This window comes from Schistocerca americana, chromosome 4 (genome assembly GCF_021461395.2).
Source record: "Schistocerca americana isolate TAMUIC-IGC-003095 chromosome 4, iqSchAmer2.1, whole genome shotgun sequence".
Classification (NCBI taxonomy): Eukaryota; Metazoa; Arthropoda; class Insecta; order Orthoptera; family Acrididae; genus Schistocerca; species Schistocerca americana.
In genome coordinates, this window is record NC_060122.1 from 697024292 (window position 1) to 697031730 (window position 7439).

The 7439-nt window shown below is 48.3% G+C and overlaps 2 non-coding genes across 2 annotated transcripts; one reads left to right on the forward strand and one right to left on the reverse strand.

Moving 5' to 3' along the window:
* Window positions 1-559: 559 nt before the first annotated feature.
* Trnap-cgg lies at window positions 560-635 on the reverse strand. Its single transcript has one exon. It is a non-coding gene; the product is annotated as a tRNA-Pro (tRNA).
* Window positions 636-896: 261 nt separating this feature from the next.
* On the forward strand, window positions 897-972 carry Trnas-aga. Its single transcript has one exon. It is a non-coding gene; the product is annotated as a tRNA-Ser (tRNA).
* Window positions 973-7439: the final 6467 nt, after the last annotated feature.

The following is a 7439-nucleotide window of genomic DNA, read 5'->3' on the forward strand; positions in this document are numbered from 1 at the left end:
TTGCCTGTATTTAGGGTTCTTGACGATCGAAAAATGTCGTTTGTTGAGGTAATACCAAAAATCGGGTGCTGTCTTTCCGCCATTACCGAATAGTTAGTGAACAGCGTGGCCGCTAATTCATGTCACATTTTTGCTCTTGGGAAATAAATCTCATCGGGGAAAAGAAGTGATCGGGTAGTTATCCTTTCGGGAGTCGTGAGTGTGAGAAAAGCCAGTATCTGGCGCACCAAATATCAAACGTCCTTTGCCGATCCGCATTCGAAACGATGATCATCCGTGTCAGTCACTTGGCATGTGGTACACAAGGGTGAATCGGTGAGGTGGATGTGATGTAGGCGCGACTGGCACAACTGTTTCCCATTAACAGTTACGTACCATGCAGACTGCACGTCAGTATCAAGGGTGGTGGCATTCACTGCCTGCCACACAGCATGCCACTTTGTACTGGAGTGTTTGCTTTCAATCACATTCGGCGTCCTGTTCATTTGCATGGCGGCATACGTCGACCGCGTCATGATCAAGAGTGTGGGTATGAAACTTCCTGGCAGGTTAAAACTGTGTGCCCGACCGAGACTCGAACTCGGGACCTTTGCCTTCCGCGGGCAAGTGCTCTAACCAACTGAGCTACCGAAGCACGACTCACGCCCGGTACTCACAGCTTTACTTCTGCCAGTACCTCGTCTCCTACCTTCCAAACTTTACAGAAGCTCTCCGCTGCAGAGTGAAAATCTCATTCTGGAAACATCCCCCAGGCTGTGGCTAAGCCATGTCTCCGCAATATCCTTTCTTTCAGGAGTGCTAGTTCTGCTAGGTTCGCAGGAGAGCTTCTATAAAGTTTGGAAGGTAGGAGACGAGGTACTGGCAGAAGTAAAGCTGTGAGTACCGGGCGTGAGTCGTGCTTCGGTAGCTCAGTTGGTTAGAGCACTTGCCCGAGAAAGGCAAAGGTCCCGAGTTCGAGTCTCGGTCGGGCACACAGTTTTAACCTGCCAGGAAGTTTCATATCAGCGCACACTCCGCTGCAGAGTGAAAATCTCATTCAAGAGTGTGGGTAGTAGTTCGGTGTGGATGTAGCTTAATTCAAGGAAGATGTCCGATATCATCACAGGGGGCGCGATGGGATCGGTCGTAAGGCCTCCGGTAAGAGACTTGTGAGGCATGTCGGGCTTCGTCGCCACAATTGCAGGTGACAGCTGACGAACAGGGCCTTCGCTCTGTTCTGAACATGACAAAGGCCTAAACCTCCTCTGCAACTCGGAAGGGTTAGGGACTCGTAAGGAATCTTAAATAACATGCCCATATTAACAAAGGATCCTAAAACTGCCAATATGCGGTGAGCCAGAGTAGGTGGTACCTGTGCAAATTGGGGGATACGTGACGCCAAATAGACGTTAGCATATCGCGTCCGTTGCAGGAGGTCTAGATGTCTAATACGGTGGTCACTTATTCCTGCTCTCATCTGATTCAATAAATGCCTATAGTTAAGGGCTGTTGAACGCTTCATATCAGTTGTGAATTCAATGCCAAGACAGCGGATTGTGTCACTGATTCGTAGCGGTGCGACGCTCTCGTCGGGTAGACCTCTGCCTATAGACAGAACGTGCGATTTGTGGAGATCGAGTTTGCTCCCCGACGCTGCGCCGTAGGTCGCCACCCACGCTAGTGCTGCACGAACATCGTCATTAATGCGAAGAAGGAGTACCAGATCATCCGCACAGGGAGTGCAGCAAAAAGTGTGTCCACCAAGGACTATCCCAGTCAGGCGTTGTCAGAGGGCGCAGAGGAGTGGTTCCAAGACGAGGGCGTACAATATCGCCGAAAGAGGGCACCCTTGTCGCACCGATCGCTGGATCTGTATCGGCGGCGTGAGACGGCCATTAATAACACCTTGGACGTCGCTCCGCGTAGGTGACGCATAGTTTCAGAAAACCTCGTTCTTGTGCAACGCAGCTAGCTCTTTATTCGCACGAAGTAATGGCCGCTATCGACAGGGGATCTCAAGTTGATTCCGTATTTCTAGATTTCCGGAAAGCTTTTAACACCGTTCCTCAAAAGCGACTTCTAATGAAGCTGCGGGCCTATGGGGTATCGTCTCAGTTGTGCTACTGGATTCGTGATTTCCTGTCAGGAAGGTCGCAGTTCGTAGTAATACACGGCAAATCATCGAGTAAAACTAAAGTGATATCAGGTGTTCCCCAGGGAAGCGTCCTGGGACCTCTGCTGTTCCTGATCTACATAAATGACCTGGGTGACAATCTGAGCAATTCTCTTAGGTTGTTCGCAGATGATGCTGTAATTTACCGTCTAGTAAGGTCATCCGAAGACCAGTATCAGTTGCAAAGCCATTTAGAAAAGATTGCTGTTGGTGTGGCAGGTGGCAGTTGACGCTAAATAACGAAAAGTGTGAGGTCATCCACATGAGTTCCAAAAGAAATCCGTTGGAATCAGATTACTCGATAAATAGTACAATTATCAAGGCTGTTAATTCAACTAAGTACCTGGGTGTTAAAATTACGAATAACTTCAGTTGGAGAGACCACATAGATAATATTGTGGGGAAGGCGAGCCAAAGGTTGCGTTTGATTGGCAGGACACTTAGAAGATGCAACAAGTCCACTAAAGAGACAGCTTACACTACACTCGTTCGTCCTCTGTTAGAATATTGCTGCGCGATGTGGAATCCTTAGCAGGTGGGATTGACGGAGGACATCGAAAGGGTGCAAAAAATGGCAGCTCGTTTTGTATTATCACGTAATAGGGGAGAGAGTGTAGCAGATATGATACGCGAGTTGGGATGGAAGTCATTAAAGCAAAGACGTTTTTCGTCGCGCCGAGTTCTATTTACGAAATTTCGGTCACCAACTTTCTCTTCCGAATGTGAAAATATTTTGTTGAACCAAACCTACATAGGTAGGAATGATCATCTAAATAAAATAAAAGAAATCAGAGCTCGAACAGAAAGGTTTAGGTGTTCGTTTTTCCTGCGTTCTGTTCGGGAGTGGAATGGTAGGGAGATAGTATGATTGTGGTTCGATGAACCCTCTGCCAAGCACTTAAATGTGAATTGCAGAGTAATCATGTAGATGTAGTACCTTAACTATGATATTCGGATACTCCATGTGACGCAGTACCTCCATCAAAAATGTGTGGTCGACTCTGTCAAAGGCCTGGCTAAAGTCAAGTGAGGCCAAAACTCCTGGCAGTTAGCTTTAGCTAGCGCGATCATATCCCGATATCGGCACAGTGCAGTGCGAATATTATGGTCACCACCTAACGATGCCTGGTACTGTGACACAACACATTGTACCGATAGCTTTAGACATGCCGCCAGAAGCCGGGTGAAAATCTTCAAGTCACTTTTGAGTAAGGTCAAGGGGCGATAATCACTGATCCTGGATCCGCCTCGTGGTTTGTGTATGGGCACGATACATGGACGGTTCCACCTGGGCCACTCTGTCTTGAGTGCGAGCTCTGACGATCGCACCTTCAAGGTGGCAACGTGTTAATCTGATGATCTGGGCAATGTTGCACATTCCCTTAAGATGCTGTAGTGAAAGTCCATGGTATGTCTCTTCCATGCTGCAACATCTCGTCCGTAGCCTATCAAGGTCTTCCGGAGGGCTGGTTTGGCTCAGAGTAACCACCACGACAGTGTAGACCGGTAGGTGCCACACCGGCGGCTACAAGAATCCCATGTGTTCTGTATAAGGCAGCGGCATTCCTGAGACGCTAGGTGGGTGACGTTCAACTTCCAAGGACCACGGCTGTGGCTTACCTTCTGGTGATCGAGGGTGATGGCACAGATGTAGGCTTCGTGGTCAGGAAACGCTGTGGACCAAACTTCGGCAGCTCTCATTCCCACAGCTATGGAGCGCAAGATAAAAATGCGCTCGATGTGGCTGGAGGAATGGCTGGTATAGTGAGTAAATCCGGGTCGATCGCCTCAAAAATCTTCCCACGAGTCCACCAATTGAAGATTATTTATAATTGTGGCAATTTCTGCGCAGGGAGAATGATGTGGTAATTGATGCTTAGGTGATTGGCTACAGTTGAAGTCCCCTCCGAATATCAAGGCCTCCTGACGGCCCATAAAGGGGAGCGTGATTGTATGAGCGAAAATGGTGGATCGTTTGCGACGCCGACCAGATCCTGACGGCGTTTAGATGTTAATAAGTTTGACTCCTTGGATAGTAAGAGCCATGCCTCTGGCGTCAGGGAGATACTCGACGCCTCCTGCGGGTATACCTTCGCGGTGGAGGATCGCCACACCATTTCCTTTGGCCGACGCATGTGAAACCCAAGTCTTGTATACACAGCATTCCTTGAAGTCTGCGACATACACCTCTTGGAGGAGCGCAAGGTGGATGTCTGTTGCTTTGAGCAGATCCTGTAGCACGGCTAGGTTATGCCCAGCACGTGTGTTGTTGATGTTAATCGTTGCTACACGGTATGTTTGGTCAGCCAGGTCGGTAACTGGGTTGATTAGGAGGCCCGGTGTGGGCGGCAGGGTCAGCCCCACACAGGCTGATGGTACAGCCGTTGTCACTGTGGTTGGTCGGTGCTGGGTACAGCCGAGGGAGCATCTCTGCCCTCGGCAGCCTCCGGGTGCTGTGGCTCATCCTCGACATCATCCGCCCAAGAATCAGATGCAGCAGTTGGTAACTGTTGATTAGTGCTGACAGTAGAGCGCTCGCGCACGTGTTCAGTAACAGAAGTGGTATTGTCAGTCCGATGCTCAGAATCTTTATTCGCCGTAGCATCGTCACGGGATGGTTGAGTTGTGGTGGTAGAGTTCTGAGTGTCGTCCGACGCCGGATGTTCGTCCGGGTCACACATCCGAAGCAGGCAATCATCGGATGGTGTATGGCGCCGTTTCTTGCGTTTTGGAGTTTACCGTTGTTTTCGGACATGTTGTTCTGTGTCAGAGTGCGGGCGGCAATCGTCTGATGCAGTCTCCATTGGTAGGAAGGCAGAAGTCGGGACAATTTCTGTTTCTACTTCCATCTTCTCTTTAGGTTCGTCTCGGTGGCACAATTGATCACCGTCTTGAGGCAAGTCTGCCGATGACGTCTTAGAGGGGGATATGTTGTCCACCACACCGTCGTCTATCATTGACTGCAATATGGTGTTTCGATCCTGGATAGGAACAGCTGTTGCGGTTGCAGCCGCTGCATACGTAATGGGGAGTGAAGTAGGTGTCGCCGTGGATGGAACTTCACCAACCGGTGTCTGAGTCAGTCGGCGTCGACAGGCCGATCGGACATGTCCTTCCTGGCCACAGCCGGCGCAAGTACGCGGTTGTCCGTCGTACATGACAATGGCTCTTCAGCCGCCAATTACTAAATAGGATGGCACATGCTTCGTCAGTGCAATCTTAATTTGTGGCACTCCGTTTAAGACGGGGTATGTCTCAAACGTTTGCCATTTTTCAGCCAGGTGGCTTAGCACGTTGCCGTACGGTTTGAAAGCTCTCATCACAACATCTGGCAGGGCTTCGAATGGCAGCTCGAATACCCTCAGAGTGCGAAGGCCTAATCCAGCGTGGTCAGTCGTTACACTTCCCATGTGGCCATCAGGATGCTTAAATTTAAGTCCATGAGTGTGTTGGCACACAACATCAGTGCACGCATCTCCATTGATCACTTTTATGTATACGACACTTTTTGTTATAGAAAAATGGATCCCAATGACGTCTTTAGGTGCATATGAAGTTCTTCCCGGATGAAACGTTCAATGTCAAGTGCTCGAGGTCTTGTGTAGTCCGCTTGAAATGTGATCTTAATTGTGGAGTTGCGGTATGAGTGCGCCATGGCACTACCGGGACACGGACGCGCGACACTCACCGCAGCAGAAGGTAAACAGTAAACACACGCGCCTGCGGCAAGCAAACAGGCGGGACACAGGCACGACGACCTTGCCCCACCGCTGCTAACAGAGGACCGTCCCATCTGAGCCACCGAGGGCACAGAAGATAATGCGGCTGCAAAGGACTAACGCACGCCTCCCGCGAGACCCACATTCTCACCTTGTATGTCCACACACTACGTTCGTAGTGTCCCACCCCAACACACTCATTACTCGTGGAAGATATTCTTACCAAGTCCCGTAAGAGTTCGGAGAATATGCGTGCATCCGCACAGAAGAAGGTCATGACCGGCATTACCAGAACTTATATGGATATGGTGTCTGTTCTTTCGGACATGTCCGAAAGAACAGACATCATTGATGACCTGCAGCCGTCTAGAACGAAATTATAATGTAAGCAGGAGATCCCGGGTTCGAGTCCCGATCGGGGCAAATATTTTCACCCGTCCCCGTTGATCTATATCAACCCCCGTCAGCAGCTGAAGGTATTAATATAATTCTAATTTCGTTCTAGACGGCAGCAGGTCATCAATGATGTCTGTTCTTTCGGACATGTCCGAAAGAACAGACACCATATTCATATAAGTAATAAAAAAAGTTCATGAATGAATTTCATCTTACCTAAACAATACTAGAAACAAATAACTTGCAATCAGCATTTAAAAAACTTCGGTGAACGGTACAATAAAAAATACGAAAAAAATACATTTATTCGCCATGAAAGCAATTTACGTATGCCAAAATTCACATTTGACTGTATAAACAAAGGTACTGGAAATCAAGCAACATATTGTTTTTGAGCAAGTTCAGGAGGTATTGAAGTCACATTCCTTTGCACGTCGATTGATAGCTGCTCCTACTCGAGCTGGTTGCCCCAACTCTAGTCCGCTTTGACGATATTTCGCAGAAATGGCATATCTCGGTCTAACGTCTAAATGAAATCACCTACAGTCCCTAAGAGTACTGGTTTCTGATGGTCAGTCAATCTGAACAACAAAAATCTTGAAACATTCCTTACGAAATTTACCTTTATCTTACAGATCCTCGATTCAAAAAATGGTTCAAATGGTTCTGAGCACTATGGGACTTAACTCCTGAGGTCATCAGTCCCCTAGAACTTAGAACTAATTAAACCTAACGAAGGACATGACACACATCCACGCCCGAGGCAGGATTCGAACCTGCTACCGTAGCGGTCGCGCGGCTCCAGAGTGAAGCGCCTAGAACCGCTCGGTCACTCCGGCCGGCATTCTCGATTCCACCGATATCTATCTCATAGAAAGTCTTAGGTCTCACGCCATCATTTCTGCTTTTGCTTCATGTTGACCACCATTATGGTTATCGCTGACGCCAATACGACGCATTGTTAGCTATGGTCTTCCCGTCCTGACAGTGTTTTATAACTGTTTGTCATCAGAGGTGGAATTCTTCAGTAGATACAGTCATGCAGTATTCGTAGTTGGTTTCTCTGGTAAAGTGAAATGAATATATTTATTTTCCTTTATCTCATAAAATTTCACACCATTTTTCTTGAATTTGATCTCTAGACGAACACGCTAATCACCAACGTATATTGA